Below are 14,689 nucleotides of genomic sequence, written 5' to 3' on the forward strand. Positions count from 1 at the left end.
ATCTTTCATCCGTTTTGAGTTTATCTTTGTGTCTGGTGTGAGAGAATGGTCTAGTTTCATTCTTCTGCACGTGGCTGTCCAATGTTCCCGGCACCATTTATTGAAGACACTGTCCTTTTTCCAGTGGGCAGTCTTTCCTGCTCTGTCGAATATTCATTGACCATAGATAGAGTTGAGGGTCTACTTCTGGATTCTCTAATCTGTTCCATTGATCTGTGTGTCTGTTTTTGTGCCAGGACCACACTGTCTTGATGACCACAGCTCTGTCGTACAACCTGAAATCCGGCATTGTGATGCCCCCAGCCTGCAGGTTCTTGATGTCATTTTGGAATGTGGGTGAGGTCCAGAGCCGATGGCCAAGAAAGAATTCTTGAGATGTCTTTGGTGCAAAAAGGTGGTTTTATTAAAGCACAGGGACGGACCATGGGCAGGAAGAGCTGCAGCCCCGGGGCTGTGAGGTGAGCTGATAACATACTTAGGAGTTGGGAGAGATCAGGACAGAGGGGGGTGTCCAAGAGGTCTTTGATATGCTAAAGAGGACTCTCAGGATCCTGGGGGCCTGGCCGTGGGCAGGCTCCGGTGGTTTTCCCTCTAGTAAAGCATTAACACTGAGACAGTGGGGAGCTTCCTGGAGGAATGTTCTACTAGGCCTGCCTCCTGTGTTTGTCAATGGGCTGCAGGTCATAAGGAAATTTTATTTTATTGACATTCCCTTCCACCTTTGTTTTCCCACCTCACCGTGGAGGGGAGGGTGATGTTAGGGCTCCAGGAAGTTCGGCTATCTGCTATTGATAAGAGTGTTTTTCCTTGTAAACCCCTAAGACACTGGTGCACTGAGGGAGGCTCCTGTCCTGCTGGGCTGTGGTCTCTGACCATTCCCCTAGCCTCAGGGCAGGCAGGAGCACCTGCGGGGTGGGGGGGACCCCCTCCTGTGCCCTGCCTTCGCTCCCCCATCAATCTGAGGCCGGCTCCAGGGGGACAGTGTGGGACAGAGGTGAGCGAAGAAGGCCTGGCCGGTGCGCAGGAACTGGCATCAGAAGCACATCCCGTCAGAAGTGCCCTTAGCAAGCCCCCCCACCGTCAGAGCTTCACCTTCAACCTCCCCCCATCCACCAAGGGCTTCCCAACTACTGATCACTCACCCACCCAGCATAGAGGCTGAGGGGGGAGGTGGGTGCCAGGGCAGCCATCCTTCTGTTCTCAACAACCCCTCATCCCGGCAGGTGCACCACCCCTGCAGCCTCCCCTGGGGGCCAACCCCCCACCTCCTAGTGTCCCCTTCCCGCCTCCCTGCAGGCCCTCTCCTCCCACGACACCCCACTCCTGTCAGGACAATCTCAGTGCCCGGGCTTTCCCACCGGGGTCTTGTTTGGTTTTTCTAGTTCCCTAAATCCAACCTTGCCTGCACCTGTGGCTTCCCCAGGTTGAATGGGGAAGAGCTCGTGTAGCCACCAACGGGGACAGGACAGAGAAAACAGGCCCTGGAGGTGCCCTGGTGGGAAGCCGGCCACCGAAAAGCTCTGCTCTCCTCTCTGCCACCTGAAAGTCACTGTGTGATGAGGTCTTTGTCTCGGAGAGTGGGGGCTGTTCCAGGGGCGCTGGGAGACCTGCCCACACCTGGATGAGGTCACTCCTTCATCTCTGGGCAGGGCCTGGGCGGGGGGACTGGGGAGGCTGGGACCACCCTCTCCCAGGGCACATGTGCGTGCGCGCACACACACGCGCACACACACTCTTCACCATCTTCTCCAGGGGCATTGCGAGCTGGGCAGGAATCCAGGCACAGGAAGTGTTTGATTTCTCTTGGACCAGAGGAGTAAGCATCGCGCTGGGCAGGTGTGCTGCTTTCCAGTCCTCCAGCGGCCCGCATGCCTCACGTCCCCACGTCCCCGCCGAGGCCCCCCGAGGTCCCGCTGGTGCAGGAGAAAAGAAGCCGGGGCATTCCTGGAGTGGAGCCAGGGGCCCGGGAGGGCGGACCTGGGGCCACCTGCGGAGGAAGTGACAAGGAGGGTGGGGAGCACCTGGTGGGGTAGCTGTTGCTGGGGCTGAATTGTGTCACCCCCAAAACTCCCCCGTTGAAGTCCTAATTCCAGGGTGACTGGACCTGGGGACAGGCCAGGTGGGGTGGTGTTGGTGGTGACAAAGGTTAAGTGAGGTCGTGAGGTCCTGACCCAACTGGGCTGGTGCCCCTGTAAGAGGACAAGGCCCGGGTCTCGCTCGCCCTGGACGGCCCCACAGGGAGGCGGCCTCTGCCTGGTCCCCGGAACCGGCCCTGCGGCGCCGCGATCTTGAGCCTCAGCTTCCAGAAGTGAACGAGCTCCTCCCCGGGCCCTGCGGCACTGGGCCCCACCCTCGCCCGCCACTGCCTGGGCCGCTGGTTAGAGGTGTCACCCCACGGCCGCTGAGGCCCCAGCTCCGTCCTGAGAATGGTTGACAGGTGCGCGCGGCTGAGAAGGGAGGACCTCGAGTCCTCACCCTGGAATGCGGCCGGTTCTCCCTCCCTCCTGTGGGTCACAGGGCAGGTGACAGCCCAGTCAGGACAAAGGCCTTCTGTGCCTCGGGCCAGGTGACCGCGGGGTCACAGCTGCAGGACTGGCAGCCCGGGTCCCTCCTCGGCACCTGCGGGGCGCCCGCCCGGCGCCGCCTCCGTGACCCGGGCCCGCCATGCAGGACGGCGGCCGACTTCTAGCTCGAAACACGCTCCTCGGATTAGTGTGTTGGCCCCACACCCCGGGGAGCAGCAGGAGGCGGGGAGCTCCCTGAAGGAGACATTCTCCCCATCCTGTTCTGGGTGTGGGTCGCGCTGGCTGTCAGAGCTCGCCAAGCTGCACACCTGCGCGGATGCATTTTACTGCACATACGTCGTACCTCAAAACACGGCCCAAAAAATAGTCATTCTCTTAGAAAGTCAGAGAATAGGAACAACCTAAAGGTAGCGAATACTCAGAGTGTGACGTGGACACAGACGCCGTCAACACCGCTGCTTTGGGTTTTGCTGACTTCCATCAACCACAGAACATGATCCCATTTCCGCCAAATGTGCCGCAATGTTTTTTTTTAAGATTTTATTTATTTATTTATGAGGGACACAGAGAGAGGCAGAGACGCAGGCAGAGGGAGAAGCAGGGTCCACGCAGGGAGCCCGACGCGGGACTCGATCCCTGGATCCAGGATCACACCCTGGGCTGAAGGCAGGCGCTCAACTGCTGAGTCACCCAGGTGCCCCTGCTGCAATATTTTTAACAACCGTGTGACTTAATACCGTTTGCAAAAACCCAAATGTTTTCTTCAACCTACTGTGGGGAAATCATTCTTTCTAGGGTTTTCCTTTCAACATTGTAAACAGCACTGCTATCAACCTCCTGGAGCTCGTTCTTTTTTTTTTTTTTTTAAGATTTTTATTTATTTATTCATGATAGACACAGAGTGAGAGGCAGAGACACAGGCAGAGGGAGAAGCAGGCTCCATGCAGGGAGCCCGACGTGGGACTCGATCCTGGGACCCGGGGATCACACCCTGGGCCAAAGGCAGGTGCTAAACCACTGAGCCACCCAGGGATCCCCTGGAGCTCATTCTTCACGCACATTCTAAATCATCATCTTGGGATCTCTGGGTGGCTCAGTGGTTTAGCACCTGCCTTCGGCTCAGGGCGTGATCCTGGAGGCCCTGGGATCAAGTCCCCACATCAGGCTCCCCGCAGGGAGCCTGCTTCTCCCTCTGCCTATGTCTCTGCCTCTCTCTCTCTCTCTCTCTCTCTCTCTCTCTCAGGAATAAATAAACAAAAATCTTTAAAAAATAAAAAGATAAAAAAAATAAATCATCATCTTGCAGTAAGTCCCAGGATTGGTATTACTGGGGCCAAAGGCTCTCATGTTTTAAAAGTTTGGGCTTTTTCTTGTTGTTGTTTAATGTCATATGGAAAACGGTGATTTCAACAGACTTTCAGGTCCTGCCTCTCATCTGATCTTTATTACCTGGGAAGGCTGATGGTGCTGGGCCTGAAGGGGCAGGAATGGGTGGGTCTCCCGTGGAAGGTGTCACTCCTGATGGAGATGAGAGGGCCCACGCACACTAGAGCCTCACGGCTGAGTCTCAGAGAGCAGTGGGGCCGTGGAGACCCATCCCCAGAGGGGAGAGCCCACTCAGCCAATGATCCCGGGCATCCTGCTCACCAGGAGTGTTTGTGGGTTACAGGCACGGGGCCGAGGACAGGGCTGGGCCCAGGCAGGGAGCCCCCATGACAGAAAGAGAACCCAGAGAACCTTCCCACACCCACGGGGGTAACAGTGACAAAACTAGAGGCTTCAGGGTCCTCAGAAACACCGTTGGTCCCACACACTCCAAAACACTTGTGAGATGTTGGTGCTGTGTCCAGCAGGAGGCTGGGCTTTAACCCAGGCTCCTGGTTAAATCTCTGATGAGAAAAGCCCCCGAACCAAGGCTACCCAGAGCAAGAGCGAGTCTCACCAAGTGACACCCCCATCCTGCCCCGGTCCACCCCGACTGGGCCTGGGACCCAGCCCTACTCTGTCCTAACTGCCCCAGCATTGCTCAATGGCCAAGTGGCTCCAATTGGACCAGCTCTGGTGCAGCAAAGTCCACGATTGCTGGACAGAGACAACTATCCAACAGCGTGGAGAGCAGCCACAACCAGACAGAGGCCGTCGTGCTCAGAGGCTCAGGAGACGGGACTGGCTGGGTCAGCGTCCCACGCCGTGCCTCTACATCTGAGGGCAGGCCAAAACCCTGAGGGAACCCACGGTCCTGCTGGCTTCAAGAACCAGAGGACGGGTGGCTCAGCGGTTTAGCACCACCTGCAGCTCAGGGCGTGATCCTGGAGTCCCAGGATGGAGTCCCGCGTCGGGCTCCCTGCATGGAGCCTGCTTCTCCCTCTCCCTCTGCCTGTGTCTCTGCCTCTTTCTCTCTCTGTCTCTGTCTCCCATGAATAAATAAATAAAATCTTTAAAAAAAAAAAAAGAACCAGAGGACAGAGTTGGGGTGACCACAGCAGATGGAAAGTGAGGGGCGACCCCAGAAAGGGAGCCTGGAATCCTCCCTGATGAATTCCGCTCAAGCCCCTGGCTGCTCCGTGAGCTCTGTTTGCACGGGACAGATTCTAAGCAGCTCAGCTAACAGCACAGAGATTTACACAGAGGGCGCAGTGTTTACAGCTTGAGTCCAGTTCAGTTAACCCCTCAATAAACAAACAACAACATAAAAAAAAAAAAAGAATGCTCTGAAAGAGAACCCCACAGAGCCCCAAGCCCCTGCAACATACCAGCCACGATGTGCAGGACACAGCCCCAAATCACTAGACGTGCAAAGTGCAGGAAATGTGACTGACACCCAGGAGAAGCGGGAGACAAGGAGGAGCTCCTCGGAGTGCAGGCGGTGGGGAAAGGTCAGCCCAAAACAGCGATCCGAGGAGAAGGTGAGACAAACACAGAGTCCGTCATCTCCCCGGCCCTGCGCTCAGACCAAACGCCAGAGGAAAAGGAGCCCGGGTGTAGGCGTGAAAATGTAGGAAAAGGTGAAGAAGTCCTGAAAGGATGACGTTTGTGGACAAATTCAAGCAAAGATACAGCGCACGACAGTGCCTTGGCACCTCGCGGAGTTTAAAACACCAGTAAAACTATGCGCGTCACAGCCGGTGGGGCATTTGCAATACGATGTGCAGCAAAGCATCAAGGACTTATGTCCAGGACGCATAAATATGTAAAGAACTCCTGCAAATCAACAGGAAAAAGATCAACTCCACAGGGAAGTGGGCAGACTACATCACAAAGTGGGAGTGTCCAGAGGTCAGTAAACATGTAAAAAGGCGCCCATTTCACTAACCAGGAGGAAAATGCAGATTAAAATCACAGCATGAGGGGCGCCTGGGGGGCGCAGGGGTTGAGCGTCTGCCTTCCCCTCAGGGCGTCATCCTGGGGATCCCGGGATCGAGTCCACATCGGGCTCCCTGCATGGAGCCTGCTTCTCCCTCTGCCTGTGTCTCTGCCTCCTTCTCTGTGTCTCTCAGGAATAAATAAAATCTTAAACAAAAATCACAAGGTCATACCACAAACCCACAGGAGGGTCAACACGAAGACAAAACCTTCCAATTATTGGCAAAGATGTGGATTAACCGGAGCTCTCGCGCATCTCCGGGACAGCGAAAGCTGGCACAACCAACCGCTTTGGCAAACGTGTTTGGCGCGATCTGTGAAAGCTAAACGTACGCAGACACGCAGCTAAGAGTCACGCAGCAGAAACGGGCACACGCGTGTCCCACAACACGTACTAGAGTGCTCAGGGCAACACAGAGGCCAAAAGCTGGAAGCCTCTCCATCAGTGGCAACACCGGTGAATAAATGGGGGCCGGCCGCCCACTGGGATGGCGCAGACGACGCAGGAGCCCCCGGACCTCGTGCTGGACTGAGCAAGCAGACGCCAGGGAGCTCACGCTGGAGGCCCCCCTTGTAGGAAGACCAAAGCCCAGGAGACAAACGGGACGAATAGCACTCGGGTATCCTTGGGTAGGGGTGCGGGCAGGAGGGGAAATGAGGGGAGCTCAGGGGCAGGGCGGGGGGACGGTCGCCTCCCCCGGCATGTTGGTCACAGCGCGGTTCAGGTGGTGCCATCAGATGCTCCACTTCGGTGACCCTGTCCCGGGAGGAACCACAGGTGCCGTGCATTCGGGAAGCAGAGGAGGAAGCCGGGGACGGTGCCGGGCCCGCGTCCACAAGGGCATCAGTGGGCGCCCACCGCGGCAGCAGAGACAGGACCGCCGTCCCTGCGCGCTCTCGTGTCCGTGCCTTTCAGTCTAGGGAGACGATCTGAGAACCAGGCTCCTTTGTGGTCATAAGACATTTCCCTGAAATTCAGCAATTCCTTCTGTTTAAATCCAAATGAGACAAATTTGATGTTTGATTTTAGGGTAAAAGCATTCCAGGATTATCCCATTCTGCGTTTCAGTGACTTCCAACCTCCTTCAGTCTACATTGTATTTGCAAAGCACGATGTCTGGAATAAAGCTCAGCAACTGAACAATGGTGGTCAGATTTAAAATGACTTCCACAGACTCTTTTTGTAACTTCTTTTTGCCTGGCTTGATATTTTAGTAACAAATACTTTTCAAAAAAACCCAAAACATCTCTTTTGTGTTTCTGGCTTAGCCATCACCCACTGGGCAACTCTCTTAACCTCTCTGAGCCTCTGTATTCACAATTTTAAAATGGACATAATATCCCCAAGTTCATAGATTTTGAAAAGGATTAAGTTAGATCCTTCACGTGGAATGCGGATGTGTGTTATCACCCCATTGTTTCATGAGCCGCCCAGGGCAGGGCTACCAGATAACGCAGAATGCCCAGTTAAATCTGAATCTCAGACAAACAACAAGTAAGTTTCAGCCTAAGTATGCCCCGTGTAATACGTGGGACACAGTTATATACTTATATCAAAACAGGATTCATTGTTCATCTGAAATTGAAATTTAACTGGATGTCCTGTATTTTATTTATTTATTTATTTATTTATTTATTGTCCTGTATTGTTATTTGCCAAATTTGGCAACCCAACTCAAGGGTGTTGCTGTGCCTTTGCTTACCTGGTTGAACAAGTACCAACCCTGCGCCCAGCACACAGTAGGCTCTCAATAAATATTGGATGGATGGTGGGTAGGTGGGTGGGTGGATGGATGGATGGATGGATGAGTGGATGGATGGATAAGTGGATGGTGGGTGGGTAGGCAGATGGATGGATAGATGAATGATGGGTGGGTAGGTGGGTGGATGGATGGATGGATGGATGGATGGGTGAATGGATGGTGGGTGGGTAGATAGATGGTTGAATAGATGAGTGGATGGATAGATGGATGAGTGGGTGGGTGGGTGGGTAGGCAAATGATGGATGGATGGATGGATGGATGGATAGTGGATAGATGGATGGATGCATGGTGGGTGGGTGGGTCGATGGCTGAATGGCTGAATGGGTAGATGGTGGGTGGGTAGGTGGATGGCTGGATGGATGAGTGGATGGATAAATGGTAGGTGGTAAGTGAGTGGATGGGTCGATGAGTGGATGGATGGGTAAAAGGATGGTGGGTAGGTAGGTAGATGGTTGGATAGATGAGTGGATGGATAGATGGATGGATGGATGGATGGATGGATGAGTGGGTCGGGGGTAGACGGATGGATGGATGGATGGATGGAGGATTGACAGTGGGTGGGTAGGTAGATGGATGAATGGTGGTGGGTGGGTAGGTAGATGAGTGGATGGATGGATGCATGGATGGATGAGTGGGTCGGGGGTAAACAAATGGATGGATGGAGGATTGACAGTGGGTGGGTAGGTAGATGGATGAATGGTGGTGGGTGGGTAGGTGGGTGGATGGATGGATGGGTGAATGGATGGTGGGTGGGTGGGTGCATGGATGGATGGATACCGGATACTGTAATGGTTTTAACACCAAGCAGCCTTAAGTATCCCATGACAGAGCCAGGGCAAAGCAAAAGAAGTGCCTGCTGACAGGAAACCCCCAGCTCAGACACATCTTACCACCCCTGGGGTTAATCTGCTCAGACTCTATCTATAAAATGGAAATGCTCTGCTGTGCCCCGGGCAAGAGGAAGCCCCGTGTGCCGCCCTGTAGGCCTGACATGGGAAGGAGGGAACCTGACTACCGGCTTCTAAGTCTTCCAGCCTCTTCCTGATTTCACATGAAAGGTGACCTCTCAATACCCAGCACCAAGGAGCCGCTGCCAGATAGCTGACCACCCCTGTGGCCAAGGCCAAGCTTGCCAGCCTCTCCCGGCAGCCCTCCAGAGGCTTCCTCAGTGCGGATGTCCAGTCCGGGTGGATACGTCTCTCCCACCTGGGGTCCTGAGCCCTGGGAGCCACATCTTTCCAGGGAGGCCACCTCCATCTGTAGGGAAGGGGATCTTACCAGTCGGGCCCACAGCCCCTGCAGACGTCTTACTAACCGGCCCTCCTCTTTCGGAGAGCCGCCCCCTTGTTGAACCGAGGCCTTGTAGAAAGCAGCCCACACTCCTCGCCCCCAGAATGTGGGCTGAGAATGTCCGAGGGTGGGGGTCGTCCTCAGAATTCTCCCGGGGGTGGGGCCCCTCATGACCAGCATGGCCTTCCTGCAAGGGCCCCAGGCAATGAGCCGTAGGCCGTGAGCAACAGGCAGGCATGGCCAGAGCAGGGCCGCGGGGAGGGAGAGACAAAGCTGACGCCAACGCTGAGACAGGCGCCGGGAAGAGGAGACTTTGGTGGGACAATCCCTCTTTCTCTCCTGGCCTCCATCGGGTTGGGTTTCTTGCAACCAAAAGACCCCTGCCTACTTCCGCATCTCTGAACCAGAACCCTGGTCGCGGGGCTGGCCCTTACCAGGACTGGGCGTACCCCTGTGGGCACCCCCACCAGCACCAGGGGCCAGGGCGCCGTCCCCCACCATCCGGTGGCTTCCTGCTGGCTCTGACAGGTCAGGAGCAGTGCGCCATCACCCTGAACACCCCTGTCCCGCCAGCCCCAAGAAGCCTGAAACCCAGAGAGGCAAAGCACGAGTGTAGGAAGCCGGAGGAGGGGCAGGGAGCACACCCGCTCGTTGGCTCGGGGGCATGCGGGGAGGGCAGCCGGCCAGCTCCCAGCAGGTAGTGTTTGCACGAGCCTTCATCCGAGCACATGGCACTGCCGGGATATGCCCCATATTCCACACTCCGGAACCCACGGACGTGGCCCAGCTCCAGGTTTGCAGCCTGGGGGGGATCCTCGCTGAGACTAGGGGTCCAGGACCCCCTTTGCTCTGGGGCCTCAGTTGTCCCATCTGCACGTAACGTGATGGAAACTAACATAACTCCAGAGGAGCAGGGAGGCAGCCAGCCTGGGGGTGGCCCCAGCCAGAGGGAGCACCCCCCCATGCCGTGGGGAGCAGGAAGGTGGGGGACAGGGGAAGGCCTGAGCCCCGTCAGAGCCCCCGCAGGGTTCTTCCCAGGGCTGCAGCTGGTCTCCCAGGCCCGCCCACAGCTGCCCGCGGTGGGGGTGCCAAGGTTCCCAGAGCCCCAGGGCACATCTGGGCCACTACAAGGCTTGGGGGAGGGGTTTGGTACTTGATCCCCATGCTGTGCTAAGCTCAGGACCGGCTTGCAGGTTCTGGGGTTCCTGAACTGGGGGAGTCCCCGGGGGGAATCCTGAGAAGCTCCTTGGCAGGAGCCCCTGCTGTGACCTGCTTGGTTGTGCAGAGCATGGGACCCCCCCACCTCCGCCCCTTGATTCAAGGGCCCTGTGGGGGCTGAAGTGAGAGCTGCTTTGGGAAAGACCCCACACCCCCCACATGCCCACCGCAGTCAGGCCCAGGGACCGGGTAGGAAAGGCCCAAGGTGAGAAGCAGCCCCTCCTCCCCCCCAGCCCTCCACCCTTTCCTCCTCCTCCTCTTCCCAAGGAGACAGATGGTGATGGAAGCGGCCTCCTTCGTTTTCCGGAGGATGACTCAGACCGCAGCTGCTTCCTCAGCCCCACACAGCAGCCGCAGCCTGCCCTCCCCCGCCCGGGAGCCCCCTCCCCCCACCTGCCCCTCCAGTCCCCAGTCCCTGGGGACAAGGCTGGGCTGGGCGGAGGGGCCGGGACACCCCCTTCCCAGGCCTGGCCGAAGAAGGGCTGCCGGTCCCCCAGCCTGGGCTGACCCCAGGCGGCCCCAGCTGCACGCCCTCTGCCCTAGGGGAGACCCCTCCAAAGCCCCTCACTTCCTGCCCACCTGCTGACGTCAGCACCCCTGAGCAGCAGGGAGGACCCTGTGTTCTGGGCTCCCCCTTGGTGTCCAGGGAAGGGCAAGGGCTGGGCAGCCCCGGCTGAGTCCTGGTTCTCAGGGACACTGGGAAAGGGCCGAGCAGAGGGGGAGGGGAGGGCTAGGAGGAAGTCCTCAGGGAGAAGAACGAGAGAAGTTTCCAGAAGGAGATGCGGAGTCACTGTGGAATGCTGCAGGAACCAGACAGACCAGCCTCCTCCAGGGAAAGTGTGAGCCAGAGCCCAGCAGGGCAGACCCACCCGGGATCACCAGGCCCCTCAGCCCAGAGACGCTCTCCCTGCCCCCAACCCTCCCCTGGGAGTCCCCAAGGGCCCTTCGGGGGGGCCCCCACCAGCTCCTCTCTGCCTCCCCAGCTTCCCTTCCTATCCCCCTCCTCCCTGGCCTTGCCGCAGAGCCGCCCCAAGACCAGGGCACACACGGGCACACACTTGCGTGCACACCTGTCAGAGGGCCGCGTGAGAGCCCCCCGCCCTGCCCCCGAGAGAGCGGCAGGTACCCCACGCCCACCCCGTCTCGTCCCGCCCGCCCCCCCACACACCAGGACTGCTGCAGACACTGAGCTCGGGGAGCCTCCGGGGCCAGGGATTGGGGCTGTCCAGGACCCTAGACCCCGGGCCACCCCAGGGAGCTCCCTCGGCCGCACACCCGCTCGAGCCAGGCCCCGGGCTCCTGCTGCCTGACCGAGGGCCAGGGAAGTCCGAGCAGGGGCTCCCGAAGGCCCTGACCCCCACGCAGACACTAGCGCCCTCCTGGCTTCCTCCTGTGGGCCTGCAGGTCCTCGGAATAACCAAAGCTCCCTGGCCTCCTACCAGGTGAAGGGGAGAGGAGGAGTGGGGGGCCGTGGGTGGAGGGGGCTGCGGTGCTGAACGGCTGCTTTTCTCCGGGGTGGAGCCTTGCTCCAGCAGGGGACCCCCATGTGAGCTTCGAGCCGGGCCATGGCTCCTGCCCTCTGTGTGGCCTCAAACGAGCTCTTAGCCCCTGGGACACGGGGCGCCCATCTGTCGACAGGTGGTAACGCCTGCTGCTCGAGCCCCCGCTGTGTGCACCTGCTGCTCTGAGCGCCCTCCCCAGGTGGGGCCTGGGGCTCCTCCCACACTCTGCCACTGGGCTGCCCACTGCACGTTCTGGAGCGTGGGCACTGACCCACATCCACACGACGAGCCGCCCGGAGGGCCAGGGGCACAGCCAGGCTCCCAGGTCCCAGGCCTGGCGGGCCCGGCCAAGGGCTGCGGGGCGCCCAGCCACCCCCGGAGAGATCCGGCTGTCCATCTTTCTCTTGGGGTCCCCGCAGAGCAGAGCTGAGGCCCCAGAGGGAGGCAGCGCGGTGCTCAGGAGGGGCTCCTGAGCTTCCCCAGCGTTCGCAAGCACCGCGTGCCCCACCGGCCTCAGCTCACCTCGTCCGCAGCAAATACGGGGGAACCTGGCTGGCTTCCCTGTCGGGCACCCACGTCTCCCACGGCCTAACCGACAGATGGCCCAGGGGTGGCCCATGCTCCCAGCGGCAGAAACCGGAAGCTGACTTCTGATGCAGTCACACACGTGCAGGCTCACACTCACACTTGCACTCCTGGCTGCTGCGACCAGCTCCTGCCAGCCTGGCCCTGCCCCCGGCTTCCCCCCTGACCTCGGGGCTGTCCCCCATCCTGGGTCAAGCCCACTCTACCCCTTCCCCTGCCCTCCTTGCCCTGCTCCGCGGCTTGTCTGGAGGAGCCTTCCGGACCCCCAGCCCCGCCCCTCAGCCCCCAGCCTACAGTGGCCGGCTGTCCCCCCGGGTCACCGAAGGGCTGCTTACCCCTGGGCCTCACCTCCCACCGCTGCATCTACAGCCCGGCTCTCATCTTCACACACAGTGGAGGCCACTGCTCAGAGGAGTTCGCACAACTCACACTACTCGACCCTCGGGGCAGCCCCGGTGGGACCCGAACCTCCACTGGGGCACCAAGGGGGCCCTCTGGCTCCAAGCGGGCAGGGTGCCTGCCCAGGACTTGGCAGCAGACAAGCACAGAGCCAGGATCTGGGCCCGGGGCTGACCATTGGGCCACACGGCCCACTGTCCCCAGGCCATAACTGGCCTCCGGGGGACCCTCGCCCGGCCTGTCAGGCCCTACCAGGCCTGCTTGCGGAATGCGTCTCACATGGCTTCACTCCCTGCCTGCACAGGGCCACTGGGGAGGTGGTCAGACGGCCCCTGCCCCCCCCACGCCCAGCCCGCCCAGCCCCCTCCGGTCCACTCCCCCCACCGGCAGCCACTCCAGGGAAGCGCGTGATGATTCAGGCCTGAATCAGCAGCTTTGGGAGAAGGACTTGGCCGCCTCTTCCCTGGCACAAGGGGGGAGGGGGAGAGAAGAGTCCAGGCTCTGCTGGCTGGGGTCAGCAGGGTCCCCTGGCCGGGACGAACCAGCCACAACCCCGCTGGGGTGCTGGAGCCCTGGAGCTCTTCCTGCGGGAAATGTAGACACACAAACCCATCGTGTGGGAGGTGGGCCCGAGAGAGGGCCTGCCCTCGGCCAGGTGGGGTCTGGCTGGAGGATGCAGGAGCTGTTTTCTGGGCTCACTCGGACTGCAGCCCACCCACGGCCCCCCCCACTGGAAACTGAGCTCAGGCTGACGCACTCACTCAGCAAACCTCCCTGGGCCCCCTCCCCAGCCGGGTCCAGTGCCCGAGGAGCAAACGCTGGGGGTGTGGGGTGGGGACCAGGCGCTGGGGCCGTTCACAGCCTGGACCGTGCAAAGAAATAGCTCTGGCTCCCGCGGGAGGGGTGTGAAGGGCTCCCGAGAAGCTAAGGCAGGGAGGGGGCCCCTCGCCGTCCCCCTTGCACGGGCTTTGAATCGGGATCCTATGATGCATCTGTGCTTGGTACATAAACAACGGACACGATTTAAAATGGGAAAAAGACAAAGGACATCCTCGTGACAGCCATGGGCAGAAAGTCTGGCGCCACGCTTGTCCCTCGCCTCCGTGGCCTCCGCGTGCGTTGGTCGCTCCCAGAGGGGCTGGTAGGGCTGGGGACCGACTCTAGAAGGGCCCTGGCGGGCGCTCCCACAACACTCAGCTGCCCCACCTGGCAAAGGGCGCGGCCGTGCACACAGTCGAGTGACCACCCGCCAGCGGCCGAGCCCTGCCACCGCTCTGCTCATCGAATTAGAGCTGGATTTCCAGTTCAGTTTTAAAATATGACCAAACTGGGACCCCCGGGTGGCTCAGCAGTTGAGCATCTCCCTTTGGCTCAGGGTGTGATCCCGGGGTCCGGGGATCGAGTCCCACATCGGGCTCCCCGCAGGGAGCCTGCCTCTCCCTCGGCCTGTGTCTCTGCCTCTCTCTGTGTCTCTCATCGATGAATTAAAAAACATATATGTGGCCAAAGTCATAAGGAATCGATGCATGAAAGGAAAGAAGGGTGCCACCCGGGGGGGAGGGGGGCCCAAAGGGGAGAGCCTGGTGGGACAGCCCGGGGTTCGTGCTGAGCCATCCCTGTAGAGCTGGGGCGGGGGAGCTCGCTCCTGGTGCACCCCCTGGGCCACACCTGGCCAGGAAACCACAGGCTAATCACACACAAGCCGTGTGGTGCCTGAGAGACAGGTCAAAGTTCAGCCGGAGAGCAGGGCCCACTGGTGGGGAGGGGCAGAGACTTCCCCTGGAGGGAGGGCCTGGGCGTGCCAGAGGGAGGGGGCGGGGCCACCCCGCAGAGCCAGCACCCTGCACAGAGGTCTCAGGCTAGCGACTGGCGTGACCAGTGTCTGCGGAACAACCACATTTGGGCTTGAACTTTCTGGTTATCTGGAACTCCTAAACGTCAGCAGCTGTTCAGGATACAAACAGGCCCACTGGGCACTGGGGCGGAGGGCACACGAGGGGCGGGGAGGCCCGGGAGGGGCTGGGAGCAGAGACCTGGGCTGGCC

At 59.5% G+C, this 14,689-nt stretch overlaps 2 long non-coding RNA genes across 2 annotated transcripts; one reads left to right on the forward strand and one right to left on the reverse strand.

The window, feature by feature from the left end:
- The first annotated feature begins 242 nt into the window (after window positions 1–242).
- On the forward strand, window positions 243–1,878 carry LOC118355426 (uncharacterized). Its single transcript, XR_004817829.2, has 3 exons — window positions 243–458; window positions 1,424–1,626; window positions 1,753–1,878. It is a non-coding gene; the product is annotated as an uncharacterized LOC118355426 (long non-coding RNA).
- Window positions 381–7,814, reverse strand: LOC118355425 (uncharacterized). The gene is made up of 2 exons (XR_004817828.2): window positions 5,279–7,814; window positions 381–1,987 (listed from the first exon to the last, which is right to left on the reverse strand). It is a non-coding gene; the product is annotated as an uncharacterized LOC118355425 (long non-coding RNA).
- Window positions 7,815–14,689: the final 6,875 nt, after the last annotated feature.

This window comes from Canis lupus, chromosome 8, assembly GCF_003254725.2.
Source record: "Canis lupus dingo isolate Sandy chromosome 8, ASM325472v2, whole genome shotgun sequence".
Classification (NCBI taxonomy): Eukaryota; Metazoa; Chordata; class Mammalia; order Carnivora; family Canidae; genus Canis; species Canis lupus.